This window comes from Leuciscus leuciscus (assembly GCF_965113295.1).
Source record: "Leuciscus leuciscus genome assembly, chromosome: 12".
Classification (NCBI taxonomy): domain Eukaryota; kingdom Metazoa; phylum Chordata; class Actinopteri; order Cypriniformes; family Leuciscidae; genus Leuciscus; species Leuciscus leuciscus.
The window spans coordinates 102625-122765 of record NC_138736.1 but is presented as its reverse complement, the minus strand read 5'-3'; positions in this window follow the sequence as shown (position 1 = coordinate 122765).

Below are 20141 nucleotides of genomic sequence, written 5' to 3'. Positions count from 1 at the left end.
GCAGTGATGATAAAATCGGTGTTATATGATCATATTTTCTTGATCTCGTAAGAACTCTAGCGGCGGCATTTTGGACTAACTGTAGCTTGTTTATTGAGGATGCAGGACAACCAGCTAATAAAGCATTACAGTAATCCAGTCTCGAGGTCATGAATGCATGAACTAACTTTTCTGCATCAGAAACTGATAGCATATTACGTAGCTTAGCAATGTTTCTAAGGTGGAAAAAGGCTGTTTTTGTAACATAAGAAATATGATTTTCAAAAGACAGGTTGCAATCGAGTATAACATAAAAATAAAAGTATTGTATTTTATTTTATTTTTCTAAACTGTTTTAATTATTCTTATTTCTTTTCATTATTTTAATTTCTTCTATGTAAAGCACTTTGAATTGCCATTGTGTATGAAATGTGCTATATAAATAAACTTGCCTTGCCTTGCCTTGCCTTGCCTTGCCTTGCCTAGTTATTGGCGATTCTATTACATGGAACGTGAAAATAGAGACACCAGCCACCATAGTCACATGTTTGCCGGGAGCCAGAGCGCCTGACATCAGAGCAAATTTAAAAGTGCTGGCTAATGCTAATCGTAAATTCTCGAAAATTATTATTCACGTCGCTACTAATGATGTTAGGCTCCGCCAGTCGGAGATCACCAAAATTAACATTAAAGAGGTGTGTGAACTTGCAAGTACGATGTCAGGCACTGTAATTTGCTCTGGCCCTCTTCCTGTTCGCAGAAGTGATGAGATAGTCAGTAGATTGTCCTCACTCAATGGCTGGCTGTCTGATTGGTGTCCGCGTAATAATATAGAATTCATAGACAGTTGGACAAGTTTTTGGGGCAGACCTGACCTGTTGAAAAGAGATGGTATTCATCCCTCCTGGGATGGTGCTGCTCTTCCCTCTAGTAATATGGCACATAGTCTTAGAGCTCAAACATGACAATCTGGGGCTCAGGTCAGGAAGCAGATAGACTGGCTAAACCGACCGTCTGCTAGCTGTCTCACGTCACCAATGTCAGATAAATCCCATCACATAGAGTCTCTTTCACCTAGATATCATCATATAGAGACTGTGTCTGTTCCCCGAACTAGGAAATACAAAAAACTCCTAAACCCATTCAAGGGTAAAAATGTTATTGATGTTCAACAAATAAAAAACAGATATAATACGGATGGACAAATGATAAAGCTTGGGTTGCTGAATATTCGATCCCTTACTTCAAAGATTACTTTTATAAACATGAGCCTCGTCTGAAAGGCAAAGGGGGAGGTGTTGCTGTAATTTATAGTAATATCTTCAGAATTACTGAGAAGTCTTGTTTTAAATATAATTCTTTTGAAGTGTTGTTGCTAAATGTAAAACTATCTAGTGTAAATGATAAATCACGTTTAACATTTGTGCTGGCTACTGTATACAGGCCACCAGGGCACCATAAAGATTTTATCAAAGAATTTGCTGATTTTCTATCAGAGTTAGTACTGGCTGCAGATAAAGTACTAATTGATGGTGATTTTAATATACATGTAGATAATGAAAAGATGCATTGGGATTGGCATTTAAAGACATTCTGAACTCTATTGGAGTTAGACAACACGTGTCAGGACCTACTCATTGTCGTAATCACACTCTAGATCTAATATTATCACATGGAATAGATGTTGATGCCGTTGAAATTCTGCAGCAGAGCGTTGACATCTCAGATCATTATTTAGTCTCGTGTAAACTTCATTTAGCCAAGGCTGCAAAGTTGACTCCGTGTTATATGTTAGACCTATCACTTCTGCCACTAAAGATTGCTTTATTAATAATATTACTGATCAGTTTCATCATCTCAGCATACCAGATAGCTTAGAAGAACTAGATATTGCAACAGAAACTATTAACTCTCTTTTCCAGCACTTTAGACACAGTTGCTCCTTTGCGCTTAAAGAGGATTAAAGAAAATAGTCCAACGCCGTGGTACAACGAGCACACTCGGGCCCTTAAGAGAGCAGCCAGAGAGATGGAGCGCAACTGGAAGAAAACAAAACTAGAGGTATTTCGCATTTCATGGAAAGAGAGCTCGATTGCATATAGAGAGGCTTTAAAAGCTGCTAGATCTGATTATTTTTCAAACCTATTAGAAGAAAATAAACAAAACCCTAGGGGTTTATTTGAAATAGTGGCTAAACTAACAAAAAATAAATCCTCAACCCTAGACGTTTCTAAACAACACAGCAGTAATAATGACTTTATGAACTTCTTTACTAACAAGATTGATAATATCAGGGAGAAAATTATAACTATGCAACCGTCTACTACAGTATCGCATCAGGCAGTGCATTGTAGTCTCCTTGAAGAAAAAATGTATTCATTCGTTGCTATAGGAGAGGAAGAATTTACTAAACTCGTTAAATCATCTAAATCGACAACATGTATGTTAGACCCTATACCGACTAAGCTACTGAAAGAGATGCTTCCAGAGGTCACAGATCCTCTTCTAAATATCATTAATTCATCTTTGTCAATAGGATATGTACCGAAAACTTTTAAGCTGGCTATAATTAAACCTCTTGTTAAAAAAACGCAACTTGATCCTACAGAATTAGTCAATTATAGGCCGATCTCGAATCTGCCTTTTCTGTCAAAGATACTAGAAAAGGCAGTATCCTCAAAACTATGCTCCTTTTTAGAAAGAAATGGTATCTGTGAGGATTTCCAGTCAGGATTTAGACCATACCATAGTACAGAGACAGCTCTCATTAGAGTTACAAATGATTTGCTTTTATCATCCGATCGTGGTTGTATCTCTCTATTAGTGTTACTCGATCTTAGTGCTGCATTTGACACTATTGACCATAACATTCTTTTAAATAGACTCGAAAATGATGTTGGCATTAGTGGAATTGCACTAGCATGGTTTAAATCATACTTATCTGACCGTTATCAGTTTGTAGCAGTAAATGAAGAGATGTCCTATCGTTCACAAGTTCAGTTGTTATGATGGTGCAAGGAGATGAACCCAAATACAGACAGTGTACAATGAACACAAAGTTTATTGGTACAAAAACAGGAAAAACCCACGAGGGGGCAAAACATGGACAGGACGAGGAATCTTGGGCTGACAAGACTAAACTACGACTAGACAATAAACAAATAATACTTCTAATAAATACTCACAATGACAAGAGGAACAAGAGAGTTCATGGGGGATAGTCCAGGGTGGATGGGTGGACTGGGGGTCTTGGGTTTTCGGGACGAGGGCTGAGGACGAGGAATCCGGGCAGACTTGGATGGGGACACATGAGGAAAAGTCTTGGGGGAAACAGTCCGGGGCTGAGAAGTGGCGGGGGTGACCGGGGGAACAGCAGGTAACGTAACAGGATACATGACAGGGGGTGTAGTAGGCGGCCGAGGAGTGGAGAGAGGCAATGCTGCAGCAGGCTGCGGAGCTGGAACGGGGTCATAGAACTCCACAGTAGAACCAGAACTCCTCACATCAGACTTGGAAGTAGTGCTTCTCATATCTGATTCGGGATTAGCGTTTTCTGCAACCGACTCAGGAACAGCAATCCGGGCAGCTGACTCAGGAACAGCAATCCGGGCAGCTGACTCAGGAACAGCAATCCGGGCAGCTGACTCAGGAACAGCAATCCGGGCAGCTGACTCAGGAACAGCAATCCGGGCAGCTGACTCAGGAACAGCAATCCGGGCAGCTGACTCAGGAACAGCAATCCGGGCAGCTGACTCAGGAACCATACTCCTTACAGCTGACTTGGGGACAATACTCTCAGCAGCTGCCTTGGGAACAGCGCTCTCTGCAGCTGACCTGGGAACAACGCTCTCTGCAGCTGACCTGGGAACAGCGCTCTCTGCAGCTGACCTGGGAACAGCGCTCTCTGCAGCTGACCTGGGAACAGCGCTCTCTGCAGCTGACCTGGGAACAGCGCTCTCTGCAGCTGACCTGGGAACAGCGCTCTCTGACGCTGACTCGGGAACAGCGCTCTCTGACGCTGACTCGGGAACAGCGCTCTCTGACGCTGTGGGCTCGGGACTTGAAGACAAGACAGGTTTGGAAGGAATTTCTAGGATCTTGACTAGACTTGACAGATAATTGGATAAGGCTTCAGTGGCAATGACAATAGGCATCCTTCGACGAGCTGATACCGATTGCAGGACTGCTTCTGCAGCTTGATCGGCCGCAGCTCTCACAGCAGCTGACTTGGGATCAGCGCTCTAAGCAGCTGGCTTGGGATCAGCGCTCTCAGCAGCTGACTTGGGATCTGCGCTCTCAACAGCAGACTCGGGAGCAGCCCTCTCCGCTGCAGGCTCAAGAACAGCTCCCCCAGCAGCAGACTTCAGAATAGCCTTCACTGTAGCAGGCTCAGGGACGGCTTTCACTGCAGCAGACTCAGGGACGGCTCTCTCTGCAGCAGCGGTAAGTTGAGAAGCCGACACTGACCCAGGGGAAGACTGAGACGGCAGACAGGGGACTCCCTTCTTCCTCTTCTTTCTCCTGGGCCGTGGAGCAGAGACCAAAGCCGGGCTTGTGACAGGTAGGGGAAGCGCAGCGGGGACCGAAACTGGTGCTGGGAGGACAGTCTCAGGCAGGACAGACTCAGTCGAGGAGGACTCCGAAGCAGACTCCCTCGTTTACCGCGGAGACTTACAGGTGCAGATGACACCTCGGGAGTCGAAGTGGAGCGCACCTGGTCCCCCTGCGTAACAACGGTTAAAACGCGACCCTCCGGGATCACTGGAAGCCTGGCAGATGGCGACGACACGGTGGGACCCTGCGGCTCCTTCCGACACAAACAGTCCACCATATCACTGAATGGGCGACGAATCAGCCCCTCCCGTTCAGTCAGAGGAGGAGAAACATTGAGACTCGCGATGAGGTAAGAATTGAGGAGGAACTCCGGTATGAAAAACCTCCTCTCTTCCACGACCTGGGCGTACTTTCTCAACGACATCTCTCCCTGAGGGGGAAACGGAGTCTTGCCACTCTTTGTGTCAGAGATAGTTGACTGCCACCATTGTTCTCGGGTGTCCGATAGTCGCTTGACACTAAGGGACATACTGTCTGCTGGGTTCTTAGCTGGTCGGTTCATTCTGTTATGATGGTGCAAGGAGATGAACCCAAATGCAGACAGTGTACAATTAACACAACGTTTATTGGTACAAAAACAGGAAAACAAAACCCACGAGGGGGCAAAACATGGACAGGACGAGGAATCTTGGGCTGACAAGACTAAACTACGACTAGACAAACAAACAATACTTCAAATAAATACTCTCACAATGACAAAACTTTCCACAAGGTAAGGATGGCTGACGCGAAACAGTCGTTCCGAAGCTTTGCGAGATCCCGAAGCGCAGATGTTTCGAAACACTGATCCGAAGCGTGATTCAAAACACCTATGTCACGTGACTATGGCCAAACAAAGCCTCGAAGTGTTTCACTAAGTGTTTCATCAGGTGTGGTCCGCCGAATCAGCGTTTGATTGACACGGTCGGGAACAGACCACACAGTCGCACATCTGTATAAAAGTGAAATCAACGCATATTGACCTCGTGGGTTTTTGTGAGAGGAGTTTGATTTTGAGATAGCGGATTTTTGGTGATATAGTGACATAGTGCGATTTGATTAGTTATAGGCTATTTAGGCTTGCATTTAAATTTAACTGGAATTTAAATGAAACTGGAAAGAGATAGCAGTAATCTTTCCTCATTTGTATGTCCTAGCTAAAAAAATATCTCCGCCGTCTGCGTCAATGGTCTCGTGGTCAGTGCGCCGACATGTAGCGTCTTTGCACTCGGGCGCTCGTGGACCTTTCTCGCCTCGTTTTTTTGTCATCTCTCTACTGTCCTGTCACAATAAAAGGAAAATCACCAAAACAATATATATATATATATATATATATATATATATATATATATATATATCTTTGCATGCCAGCAACAAGTGTCCCTTGTGAGAGGATTTTTTCAAAGGCTGGAGAAATTATCTGTAAAAAAAGAAGTAGTCTAAGTCCTTCCACAGCAGAGAAATTAATATTTTTGAATAAAAATCTCTAAAAAAGTGAGACATTGTGGCTTGATTTCTTTTATTAATATTCATTTTGCAAGACCAAAATAACATTATGCACAGTGAGGAGCCTATAGGTTACAATCTTCACATATTAGAAAATTATAATAATAAAAAAACAACAAATTTTTTTAATGGCTCGTCAAGGTTGTTTCAGATCAACACCTGCAAGTGACCACTAGGTGTCACCGTTGAGACGGGTGTCGGATTGATTCGAAGCCTCGAAACACTATGGCACATTTGGTTCAACTGTTTCATTGCTTCACGAGGCCTCGATCTGGCCATCACTACCACAAGGTACTCACAGGTATGATTAGCAATAATAATGAATAACACTCATGTAGGAACCACAATGAACCAACACAGGACAGCAAACACAAGGGGATTAAAAAGGGAACAAATTATGAGGGCAACAGGTGATAATGGGGAAACAATAATGACTAACGAGGAGAACAAGGGGGCGGGGTAAGGTAACGAGACAACACAAGCACATGGCCCAAACAAAAGGCCATGTGCTTGCACACAAAACATGGGTCTGTCATGATCCTGCCTCAGACTACATTTACATTTACATTTAGTCATTTAGCAGACGCCCTTATCCAAAGCGACTTACAAATTAGGACTAAGTTCAGCGAGTCATCATAAAGAGGCAAAAGCAACAACAACGCAGGAAGTGCTCAAAATACGAAGTTCAGGTATTATTCAGAGTAGCATAAGCCTGATAAGTGATGTTTCAAAGGGAAAGGAATTTTTTTTTTTTTTTTTTTTTTTTTTTTTTTCTATAAGGTTAAGTGCTCACGGAAGAGATTGGTTTTCAGCTGTTTTTTGAATGTTGTCAGGGACTAGAAAAAGATAATGACAAGAGGGCAGAATCATGACATCAGTATGGCGTACCACAAGGCTCAGTAAAAGGACCGTTGCCGTTCACTCTGTACATGCTACCCTTAGGAGATATCATTAGGAAGCATGGCATTAGTTTTCACTGTTATGCTGATGATACTCAGCTCTATATTTCTTCACGCCCAGATGAAACTTACCACTTCACAAAATTAACGGAATGCATAGCTGATATAAAAAATTGGATGACTAGTAATTTCTAACTACTTAATTCTGAAAAAACAGAGATTCTAATTATTGGACAAAAAACGTCCTCACGTAATAATCTAGAATACTGTCTAACACTTGATGGCTGCTCTGTCAAGTCTTCGTCGTCGGTTAGGAACCTGGGTGTGCTCTTTGATACCAATCTTTCATTTGAAAGTCACGTGTCTAGTGTCTGTAAAACCGCATTTTTCCATCTTAAAAATATATCTAAATTACGTCATATGCTCTCATTGACAAATGCGGAACAGTTAGTTCATGCGTTCATGACCTCAAGGCTAGATTATTGTAATGCTCCACTGGGTGGTTGCCCTGCATGCTTAATAAATAAACTACAGCTGGTCCAAAACGCAGCAGCTCGAGTTCTTGCCAGAACTAAGAAGTATGACCATATTAGCCCAGTTCTGTCAACACTGCACTGGCTCCCTATTAAACATCGTATACATTTTAAAATATTGCTGATTACTTACAAAGCACTAAATGGTTTAGCTCCGCAGTTCTTGAGCGAGCTCTTAACGCATTATAGTCCTTCACGTCTATTGCGATCTCAAAATTCCGGCCAGTTAATAATACCTAGAATATCAAAATCGACTGCTGGCGGTAGATCCTTTTCCTATTTAGCACCAACACTTTGGAACAATCTTCCTAACATTGTCCGGGAAGCAGACACACTCTGTCAGTTCAAAGCTAGACTAAAAACACATCTCTTTGACCTAGCATACACATAACACATAATAGACTTCTATAATTCCATATTAGGCTGCATAGATTAGGCCAGCCGGAACCGGGAACACTTCCCATAAATCCTGATGTACTCGTTACATCATAAGAAGAATGGCGTCTTTGCTAATATTAGTCTCTCTGTTTATACCGAGGTTTACCGCAGTCCGTCGGATCCAGGCCGTATCCAGATCTGAAGAAGGACCAGCGCCTGGACGCGACGACAATGCAGTCCTGAAGTGTCAACAAGACTCTCCGTTTCCTGAAGTGAGGTGGACCTCGGCCGTATCCAGATCAGATGGTGGATCTGCACCTGGACCTAACCATGACGCATCCTGAGGTGCCAGCCTCATCAGCCCTGTGAAGGCCTCATCGACACGACCAATCTGACTTCTGGCCTGTAACGCTGCCTGGATCATAATCATACACTGTTTGCTCGTTGGCCTGAGGAGAACTGGCCCCCGACTGAGCCTGGGTTCTCCCAAGGTTTTTTTTCTCCATTCTGTCACCTGATGGAGTTTTGGTTCCTTGCCACTGTTGCCTTGGCTTTTGGCTTGCTTAGTTGGGGACATTTAATATTCAACAATATTATTGATCTGCCTTATTATGGGTGGACGATGATGCAATTTTCTTCTAGAAACAAACTTTGTTGTATTATTTTCATGCTATCAATGTGAAGCTGCTTTGATACAATCTGTATTGTAAAAAGCGCTATATAAATAAAGGTGACTTGACTTGACTTACAGTAGAGTGTTACAGTAGTGTGCTACAGTAGAGTGTTACAGTAGAGTGTTACAGTAGTGTGTTACAGTAGTGTGTTAGAGTAGAGTGTTAGAGTAGTGTGTTAGTGTGTTAGAGTAGTGTGTTAGAGTAGAGTGTTAGAGTAGTGTGTTAGAGTAGAGTGTTACAGTAGTGTGTTAGTGTGTTAGTGTAACGATAACCAGCTGGAGTGCCCTTGAAAGCCTCCAGAGGGCACTCCACACCAGACTATCATGTTTCACTCACAAACTACATTTCCCATAACTCACTGCCCGGACTCATCATCACTTATCACTGATCACATTCACCTGTACCTCATTCACTGATTGCATTCACCTGTCTCATCCTGTTAGTCTGTCTATTTATACCATGTTCATTCATTCACTCACCGCGAAGTCTTGTTTGTGTCACACTGCATTTCTGAGCGTTTTCCCTGTTTTCATGTCTCTTGGTTTTTTGGATTTATTGCCTGTTCCCTGGATTACTCTTTTGCCTCTGACCCCTGCCTGTTTTGTTTGTTTGTTTGTTTGTTTGTTTATTTGTTTGTTTGGACTGCCTACCTGTGTTTTGACCCATTGCCTGTACTTTGGATTACGCCTTTGGATTGCGCCTTAAATAAAAGCTGCATTTGGATCTGAACCTTCGTGTCTCCGAGCAGTTCGTGACACAAACAAGACTTCGCGGTGAGTGAATGAATGAACATGGTATAAATAGACAGACTAACAGGATGAGACAGGTGAATGCAATCAGTGAATGAGGTACAGGTGAATGTGATCAGTGATAAGTGATGATGAGTCCGGGCAGTGAGTTATGGGAAATGTAGTTTGTGAGTGAAACATGATAGTCTGGTGTGGAGTGCCCTCTGGAGGCTTTCAAGGGCACTCCAGCTGGTTATCGTTACAGTTAGAGTAGAGTGTTAGAGTAGTGTGTTACAGTTGTGTGTTACAGTAGTGTGTGTGTTTTATGGTGCGTCATTTTAAACACCTTTTACCTTATTTTAATTATTCTCAGGTTAGGTAAAGTAAGTCAAATCTGTCCTAAATAATAAGCATTTGAATTTCCATACTTACAATATTTACATCACAGAAGACTTCTCCGTGGTCAGTTCAGCTCAATCTTTTGTAAAACAGAGACTTATATAATTTTTTTTATTAAATACAGATTAACTAGTTTACATAAAAGGTATCAATATATAAAATAAAAGTAAATCAAAACCAAATAATTTACAAGCTTTTATCTTCATGAGGCGCAAGGGCAAGGCATCTAACACCGGAGAGGCCATCCTTGGTGAATCAGCCTCTGACTGGACATGTCATCCCAGCTCTTTTTAAAGTCCATCAACTTTTTGGCATCTTCAGAAATCTCCTCCTGGAAACTCCCTAAAACTTGTCCATTGGTAATCCCCTCCTGGAAACCTAGGACTTGGTCATTAAAGCCTTTGCCTCTTCGTCCTCCTTCTTCTGGACATTTTCTTCATCGCTGTATCTTCTGTATCTCGTCCGCAACACATAGACGGTAATGCTTGCATTTTTCTTCTTTCTTTGGCAAAGCTCTTTCTAATACATTTTCAATTTCTCTCTACTCTGCCATATGCTTAATAAATGCTTACAACATTCTGTGTGGTATGTTTTTCTTTATAAACCATTTTCTCAATGAATGATTTTACAAAAACAATTGCAGTGTTTTTCTTCATTTACCATTTTCTCAATATATGGTTACAATGATTATTACAAGTGTCTTACATTATATAACACTTTCTTAATACAGTTACAATTGTGGTTTACTACAACAGATAAGTACTTCATATACCAAAAGGCATAATTATAATACAATAATTGCATATGTGTTAGAGTAGTGTGTTAGAGTAGTGTGTTAGAGTAGTGTGTTAGAGTAGTGTGTTAGAGTAGTGTGTTAGAGTAGTGTGTTAGAGTAGTGTGTTAGAGTAGTGTGTTAGAGTAGTGTGTTAGAGTAGTGTGTTAGAGTAGTAGTGTGTTAGAGTAGTAGTGTGTTAGAGTAGTAGTGTGTTAGAGTAGTAGTGTGTTAGAGTAGTAGTGTGTTAGAGTAGTAGTGTGTTAGAGTAGTAGTGTGTTAGAGTAGTAGTGTGTTAGAGTAGTAGTGTGTTAGAGTAGTAGTGTGTTAGAGTAGTAGTGTGTTAGAGTAGTAGTGTGTTAGAGTAGTAGTGTGTTAGAGTAGTAGTGTGTTAGAGTAGTAGTGTGTTAGAGTAGTAGTGTGTTAGAGTAGTAGTGTGTTAGAGTAGTAGTGTGTTAGAGTAGTAGTGTGTTAGAGTAGTAGTGTGTTAGAGTAGTAGTGTGTTAGAGTAGTAGTGTGTTAGAGTAGTAGTGTGTTAGAGTAGTAGTGTGTTAGAGTAGTAGTGTGTTAGAGTAGTAGTGTGTTAGAGTAGTAGTGTGTTAGAGTAGTAGTGTGTTAGAGTAGTAGTGTGTTAGAGTAGTAGTGTGTTAGAGTAGTAGTGTGTTAGAGTAGTAGTGTGTTAGAGTAGTAGTGTGTTAGAGTAGTAGTGTGTTAGAGTAGTAGTGTGTTAGAGTAGTAGTGTGTTAGAGTAGTAGTGTGTTAGAGTAGTAGTGTGTTAGAGTAGTAGTGTGTTAGAGTAGTAGTGTGTTAGAGTAGTAGTGTGTTAGAGTAGTAGTGTGTTAGAGTAGTAGTGTGTTAGAGTAGTAGTGTGTTAGAGTAGTAGTGTGTTAGAGTAGTAGTGTGTTAGAGTAGTAGTGTGTTAGAGTAGTAGTGTGTTAGAGTAGTAGTGTGTTAGAGTAGTAGTGTGTTAGAGTAGTAGTGTGTTAGAGTAGTAGTGTGTTAGAGTAGTAGTGTGTTAGAGTAGTAGTGTGTTAGAGTAGTAGTGTGTTAGAGTAGTAGTGTGTTAGAGTAGTAGTGTGTTAGAGTAGTAGTGTGTTAGAGTAGTAGTGTGTTAGAGTAGTAGTGTGTTAGAGTAGTAGTGTGTTAGAGTAGTAGTGTGTTAGAGTAGTAGTGTGTTAGAGTAGTAGTGTGTTAACGAGTTTGCTTGCCCATAAAATCTTTAAGATATTAGGTTAAACTTATTTGGCTTGCTGTCCACTGAAGAGGGGCTCGATGAAGCAGCTTCAACTCGAGCTCTGATATACTCTGATATATCTGATATGGCAGAGGTGTTAGTGAGGCCAGCAGGGGGCGCTCACCTTGTGGTCTGTGTGGGTCCTAACGCCCCAGTATAGTGATGGGACACTATACTGTCAAAGAGCACCGTCCTTCGGATGAGACGTAAAACCGAGGTCCTGACTCTCTGTGGTCATTAAAAATCCCAGGATGTCTTTCGAAAGAGTAGGGGTGTAACCCCGGCATCCTGGCCAAATTTGCCCAGTGGCCTCTGTCCATCATGGCCTCCTAATCATTCCCATATATAATTGGCTTCATCACGGTCTCCTCTCCACCAGTAAGCTGGTGTGTGGTGGGCGTTCTGGCGCAATATGGCTGCCGTCGCATCATCCAAGTGGATGCTGCACATTGGTGGTGGTTGAGGAGATCCCCCCTTCTATGTAAAGCGCTTTGAGTGCCGAGAAAAGCGCTATATAAATGTAATGAATAATAATAATAATAATAATACCCCCCAGTGGCTAAATGTAGGATATGATAATTGAAGGGCAAGGTACCTGAGATGAAGGTGGAGTTTGGGGAGGTGGAGGGATACTGGAACAGCTGATGCTAGAGAGAGGTAAGCGGCTGCTTATATACTCAGGCTGTTGATTGAAAGATTAGATGGGCTCACTCCTCCCTAACTTGCGTTTAGGAACTTCATTTAGTGTGTTAGAGTAGTGTGTTAGAGTAGAGTTACAGTAGTGTGTTAGAGTAGTGTGTTAGAGTAGTGTGTTAGAGTAGTGTGTTAGAGTAGTGTGTTAGTGTGTTAGTGTAGTGTGTTACAGTAGTGTGTTACAGTAGTGTTCTACAGTAGAGTGTTACAGTAAAGTGTTACAGTAGTGTATTAGTGTGTTAGAGTAGTGTGTTAGAGTAAATTAGAGTAGTGTGTTACAGTAGTATGTTACAGTAGTGTTACAGTAGTGTGTTAATGTAGTGTGTTACAGTAGAGTGTTACAGTAGTGTGTTAGAGTAGTGTGTTACAGTAGTGTGTTAGAGTAGTGTTACAGTAGTGTGTTACAGTAGTGTGTTAGAGTAGTGTGTTACAGTAGTGTGTTAGAGTAGTGTGCTACAGTAGTGTGCTACAGTAGTGTTAGAGTAGTGTGTTACAGTAGAGTGCTACAGTAGTGTGTTACAGTAGTGTGTTACAGTAGATCGTTAGAGTAGTGTGTTACAGTAGTGTGCTACAGTAGTGTGTTACAGTAGAGTGTTACAGTAGTGTGCTACAGTAGTGTGTTACAGTAGTGTGTTACAGTAGTGTGCTACAGTAGTGTGTTAGAGTAGTGTGCTACAGTAGTGTGTTACAGTAGTGTGCTACAGTAGTGTGTTACAGTAGTGTGTTACAGTAGTGTGTTAGAGTAGTGGGCTACAGTAGTGTGCTACAGTAGTGTGTTAGAGTAGTGTGCTACAGTAGTGTGCTACAGTAGTTTGCTACAGTAGAGTGTTACAGTAGAGTGTTAGAGTAGAGTGTTACAGTAGTGTGCTACAGTAGTGTGCTATAGTAGTGTGTTAGAGTAGTGTGCTACAGTAGAGTGTTACAGTAGAGTGTTACAGTAATGTGTTAGAGTAGTGTGCTACAGTAGTGTGCTACAGTAGAGTGTTACAGTAGAGTGTTACAGTAGTGTGCTACAGTAGTGTTAGAGTAGTGTGTTAGAGTAGAGTGTTACAGTAGAGTGTTACAGTAGTGTGCTACAGTAGTGTGTTAGAGTAGTGTGCTACAGTAGTGTGCTACAGTAGTGTTAGAGTAGTGTGTTACAGTAGAGTGCTACAGTAGTGTGCTACAGTAGTGTTAGAGTAGTGTGTTACAGTAGAGTGCTACAGTAGTGTGCTACAGTAGTGTGTTACAGTAGAGTGTTACAGTAGTGTGCTACAGTAGTGTGTTACAGTAGTGTGCTACAGTAGTGTTTTACAGTAGTGTGTTACAGTAGTGTGCTACAGTAGTGTGTTAGAGTAGTGTGCTACAGTAGTGTGCTACAGTAGTGTGTTAGAGTAGTGTGACAGTAGTGTGTTACAGTAGTGTGTTAGAGTAGTGTGCTACAGTAGTGTGCTACAGTAGTGTGTTAGAGTAGTGTGCTACAGTAGTGTGACAGTAGTGTGTTACAGTAGTGTGTTAGAGTAGTGTGCTACAGTAGTGTGTTAGAGTAGTGTGCTACAGTAGTGTGCTACAGTAGTTTGCAACAGTAGAGTGTTAGAGTAGAGTATTACAGTAGTGTGCTACAGTAGTGTGCTATAGTAGTGTGTTAGAGTAGTGTGCTACAGTAGAGTGTTACAGTATAGTGTTACAGTAGTGTGCTACAGTAGTGTGTTAGAGTAGTGTGTTAGAGTAGTGTGTTAGAGTAGTGTGTTAGAGTAGTGTGTTAGAGTAGAGTGTTACAGTAGAGTGTTACAGTAGTGTGCTATAGTAGTGTGTTAGAGTAGTGTGCTACAGTAGTGTTAGAGTAGTGTGTTACAGTAGAGTGCTACAGTAGTGTGCTACAGTAGTGTTAGAGTAGTGTGTTACAGTAGAGTGCTACAGTAGTGTGTTACAGTAGAGTGTTACAGTAGTGTGTTACAGTAGTGTGTTACAGTAGTGTGCTACAGTAGTGTGTTAGAGTAGTGTGCTACAGTAGAGTGTTACAGTAGTGTGCTACAGTAGTGTGTTACAGAGTGTTACAGTAGTGTGCTACAGTGGTGTGTTACAGTAGTGTCCTACAGTAGTGTGTTACAGTAGTGTGCTACAGTAGTGTGTTAGAGTAGTGTGCTATAGTAGTTTGCTACAGTAGAGTGTTACAGTAGAGTGTTACAGTAGTGTGCTATAGTAGTGTGTTAGAGTAGTGTGTTAGAGTAGTGTGCTACAGTAGAGTGTTACAGTAGAGTGTTACAGTAGAGTGTTACAGTAGTGTGCTATAGTAGTGTGTTAGAGTAGTGTGCTACAGTAGAGTGTTACAGTAGAGTGTTACAGTAGTGTGCTACAGTAGTGTGTTAGAGTAGTGTGTTAGAGTAGAGTGTTACAGTAGGGTGTTACAGTAGTGTGCTATAGTAGTGTGTTAGAGTAGTGTGCTACAGTAGAGTGTTACAGTAGTGTGCTATAGTAGTGTGTTAGAGTAGTGTGCTACAGTAGTGTGTTAGAGTAGTGTGCTACAGTAGTGTGTTAGAGTAGTGTGCTACAGTAGTGTGTTAGAGTAGTGTGCTACAGTAGTGTGTTAGAGTAGTGTGCTACAGTAGTGTGTAAGAGTAGTGTGCTACAGTAGTGTGTTAGAGTAGTGTGCTACAGTAGTGTGCTACAGTAGTGTGTTAGAGTAGTGTTAGAGTAGTGTGCTACAGTAGCGTGTTGGAGTAGAGTGTTACAGTAGTGTGTTAGAGTAGTGTGCTACAGTAGTGTGTTACAGTAGTGTGTTAGAGTAGTGTGCTACAGTAGTGTGTTAGAGTAGAGTGTTACAGTAGTGTGTTAGAGTAGTGTGCTAGAGTAGAGTGTTAGAGTAGTGTGTTAGAGTAGTGTGTTAGAGTAGTGTGTTACAGTAGTGTGTTAGAGTAGTGTGTTAGAGTAGTGTGTTACAGAAGTGTGTTAGAGTAGTGTGCTACAGTAGTGTGTTACAGTAGTGTGCTACAGTAGAGTGTTAGAGTAGTGTGTTACAGAAGTGTGTTAGAGTAGTGTGCTACAGTAGTGTGTTACAGTAGTGTGCTACAGTAGAGTGTTAGAGTAGTGTGTTAGAGTAGAGTGTTACAGTAGTGTGTTAGAGTAGTGTGCTAGAGTAGAGTGTTAGAGTAGTGTGTTAGAGTAGTGTGTTACAGTAGTGTGTTAGAGTAGTGTGTTAGAGTAGTGTGTTACAGAAGTGTGTTAGAGTAGTGTGCTACAGTAGTGTGTTACAGTAGTGTGCTACAGTAGAGTGTTAGAGTAGTGTGTTAGAGTAGTGTGTTACAGAAGTGTGTTACAGTAGTGTGCTACAGTAGAGTGTTAGAGTAGTGTGTTAGAGTAGTGTGCTACAGTAGTGTTACAGTAGAGTGTTACAGTAGTGTGTTAACGAGTTTGCTTGCCCATAAAATCTTTAAGATATTAGGTTAAACTTATTTGGCTTGCTGTCCACTGAAGAGGGGCTCGATGAAGCAGCTTCAACTCGAGCTCTGATATACCCCCCAGTGGCTAAATGTAGGATATGATAATTGAAGGGCAAGGTACCTGAGATGAAGGTGGAGTTTGGGGAGGTGGAGGGATACTGGAACAGCTGATGCTAGAGAGAGGTAAGCGGCTGCTTATATACTCAGGCTGTTGATTGAAAGATTAGATGGGCTCACTCCTCCCTAACTTGCGTTTAGGAACTTCATTTAGTGTGTTAGAGTAGTGTGTTAGAGTAGAGTTACAGTAGTGTGTTAGAGTAGTGTGTTAGAGTAGTGTGTTAGAGTAGTGTGTTAGTGTGTTAGTGTAGTGTGTTACAGTAGTGTGTTACAGTAGTGTTCTACAGTAGAGTGTTACAGTAAAGTGTTACAGTATTGTATTAGTGTGTTAGAGTAGTGTGTTAGAGTAAATTAGAGTAGTGTGTTACAGTAGTATGTTACAGTAGTGTTACAGTAGTGTGTTAATGTAGTGTGTTACAGTAGAGTGTTACAGTAGTGTGTTAGAGTAGTGTGTTACAGTAGTGTGTTAGAGTAGTGTTACAGTAGTGTGTTACAGTAGTGTGTTAGAGTAGTGTGTTACAGTAGTGTGTTAGAGTAGTGTGCTACAGTAGTGTGCTACAGTAGTGTTAGAGTAGTGTGTTACAGTAGAGTGCTACAGTAGTGTGTTACAGTAGTGTGTTACAGTAGATCGTTAGAGTAGTGTGTTACAGTAGTGTGCTACAGTAGTGTGTTACAGTAGAGTGTTACAGTAGTGTGTTACAGTAGTGTGTTACAGTAGTGTGCTACAGTAGTGTGTTAGAGTAGTGTGCTACAGTAGTGTGTTACAGTAGTGTGCTACAGTAGTGTGTTACAGTAGTGTGTTACAGTAGTGTGTTAGAGTAGTGTGCTACAGTAGTGTGCTACAGTAGTGTGTTAGAGTAGTGTGCTACAGTAGTGTGCTACAGTAGTTTGCTACAGTAGAGTGTTACAGTAGAGTGTTAGAGTAGAGTGTTACAGTAGTGTGCTACAGTAGTGTGCTATAGTAGTGTGTTAGAGTAGTGTGCTACAGTAGAGTGTTACAGTAGAGTGTTACAGTAATGTGTTAGAGTAGTGTGCTACAGTAGTGTGCTACAGTAGAGTGTTACAGTAGAGTGTTACAGTAGTGTGCTACAGTAGTGTTAGAGTAGTGTGTTAGAGTAGAGTGTTAGAGTAGAGTGTTACAGTAGTGTGCTACAGTAGTGTGTTAGAGTAGTGTGCTACAGTAGTGTGCTACAGTAGTGTTAGAGTAGTGTGTTACAGTAGAGTGCTACAGTAGTGTGCTACAGTAGTGTTAGAGTAGTGTGTTACAGTAGAGTGCTACAGTAGTGTGCTACAGTAGTGTGTTACAGTAGAGTGTTACAGTAGTGTGCTACAGTAGTGTGTTACAGTAGTGTGCTACAGTAGTGTTTTACAGTAGTGTGTTACAGTAGTGTGCTACAGTAGTGTGTTAGAGTAGTGTGCTACAGTAGTGTGCTACAGTAGTGTGTTAGAGTAGTGTGACAGTAGTGTGTTAGAGTAGTGTGCTACAGTAGTGTGTTAGAGTAGTGTGCTACAGTAGTGTGACAGTAGTGTGTTACAGTAGTGTGTTAGAGTAGTGTGCTACAGTAGTGTGTTAGAGTAGTGTGCTACAGTAGTGTGCTACAGTAGTTTGCAACAGTAGAGTGTTAGAGTAGAGTATTACAGTAGTGTGCTACAGTAGTGTGCTATAGTAGTGTGTTAGAGTAGTGTGCTACAGTAGAGTGTTACAGTATAGTGTTAGAGTAGTGTGTTAGAGTAGTGTGTTAGAGTAGAGTGTTACAGTAGAGTGTTACAGTAGTGTGCTATAGTAGTGTGTTAGAGTAGTGTGCTACAGTAGTGTTAGAGTAGTGTGTTACAGTAGAGTGCTACAGTAGTGTGCTACAGTAGTGTTAGAGTAGTGTGTTACAGTAGAGTGCTACAGTAGTGTGCTACAGTAGTGTGTTACAGTAGAGTGTTACAGTAGTGTGTTACAGTAGTGTGCTACAGTAGTGTGTTAGAGTAGTGTGCTACAGTAGAGCGTTACAGTAGTGTGCTACAGTAGTGTGTTACAGTAGAGTGTTACAGTAGTGTGCTACAGTGGTGTGTTACAGTAGTGTGTTACAGTAGTGTCCTACAGTAGTGTGTTACAGTAGTGTGCTACAGTAGTGTGTTAGAGTAGTGTGCTATAGTAGTTTGCTACAGTAGAGTGTTACAGTAGAGTGTTACAGTAGTGTGCTATAGTAGTGTGTTAGAGTAGTGTGCTACAGTAGTTTGCAACAGTAGAGTGTTACAGTAGAGTGTTACAGTAGTGTGCTATAGTAGTGTGTTAGAGTAGTGTGCTACAGTAGAGTGTTACAGTAGAGTGTTACAGTAGTGTGCTACAGTAGTGTGTTAGAGTAGAGTGTTACAGTAGGGTGTTACAGTAGTGTGCTATAGTAGTGTGTTAGAGTAGTGTGCTACAGTAGAGTGTTACAGTAGGGTGTTACAGTAGTGTGCTATAGTAGTGTGTTAGAGTAGTGTGCTACAGTAGAGTGTTACAGTAGTGTGCTATAGTAGTGTGTTAGAGTAGTGTGCTACAGTAGTGTGTTAGAGTAGTGTGCTACAGTAGTGTGTTAGAGTAGTGTGCTACAGTAGTGTGTTAGAGTAGTGTGCTACAGTAGTGTGTAAGAGTAGTGTGCTACAGTAGTGTGTTAGAGTAGTGTGCTACAGTAGTGTGTTAGAGTAGTGTGCTATAGTAGTGTGCTACAGTAGTGTGTTAGAGTAGTGTTAGAGTAGTGTGCTACAGTAGCGTGTTGGAGTAGAGTGTTACAGTAGTGTGTTAGAGTAGTGTGCTACAGTAGTGTGTTACAGTAGTGTGTTACAGTAGTGTGTTAGAGTAGTGTGCTACAGTAGTGTGTTAGAGTAGAGTGTTACAGTAGTGTGTTAGAGTAGTGTGCTAGAGTAGAGTGTTAGAGTAGTGTGTTAGAGTAGTGTGTTACAGTAGTGTGTTAGAGTAGTGTGTTAGAGTAGTGTGTTACAGAAGTGTGTTAGAGTAGTGTGCTACAGTAGTGTGTTACAGTAGTGTGCTACAGTAGAGTGTTAGAGTAGTGTGTTAGAGTAGTGTGTTACAGAAGTGTGTTAGAGTAGTGTGCTACAGTAGTGTGTTACAGTAGTGTGCTACAGTAGAGTGTTAGAGTAGTGTGCTACAGTAGTGTGTTAGAGTAGTGTGCTACAGTAGAGTGTTAGAGTAGTGTGCTACAGTAGTGTGTTACAGAAGTGTTAGAGTAGTGTTAGAGTAGTGTGTTACAGAAGTGTTAGAGTAGTGTGTCACAGTAGAGTGTTAGAGTAGTGTGCTACAGTAGAGTGTTAGAGTAGTGTGCTACAGTAGAGTGTTAGAGTAGTGTGCTACAGTAGTGTGTTAGAGTAGTGTGCTACAGTAGAGTGTTAGAGTAGTGTTCTACAGTAGTGTGTTAGAGTAGTGTGTTAGAGTAGAGTGTTAGAGTAGTGTGTTAGAGTAGTGTGTTACAGAAGTGTGTTAGAGTAGTCAAGTCAAGTCAAGTCAAGTTTATTTGTATAGCGCTTTTCACAATACAGATTGTATCAAAGCAGCTTCACAGTATTCAATTTAAATAATACAACAAAGTTTGTTTCAAGAGGAATTTATTGATTGATAAAATTAAATTAAATATCCCCAAAATATCCCCAACTGAGCAAGCCAAAGGCAACAGTGGCAAGGAACCGAAAAACTCCATCAAGTGACCTAATGGTGTCCTAAAACTCCATCAGGTGACCTAATGGAGAAAAAAAACCTTGGGAGAACCCAGGCTCAGTCGGGGGCCAGTTCTCCTCTGGCCTCTAGTGTGCTAGAGTAGTGTGTTAGAGTAGAGTGTTAGAGTAGTGTGCTAGAGTAGTGTGCTACAGTAGTGTGTTACAGTAGTGTGTTACAGTAGTGTTTTAGAGTAGTGTGTTAGAGTAGTGTTACAGTAGTGTGTTAGAGTAGTGTGTTACAGAAGTGTTAGAGTAGTGTGTTACAGAAGTGTTAGAGTAGTGTGTTAGAGTAGTGTGTTACAGTAGTGTTTTAGAGTAGTGTGTTAGAGTAGAGTGTTAGAGTAGTGTGCTAGAGTAGTGTGCTAGAGTAGTGTGCTACAGTAGTGTGTTACAGTAGTGTTTTAGAGTAGTGTGTTAGAGTAGAGTGTTACAGTAGTGTGTTAGAGTAGTGTGTTACAGAAGTGTTAGAGTAGTGTGTTAGAGTAGTGTGTTAGAGTAGTGTGTTACAGTAGTGT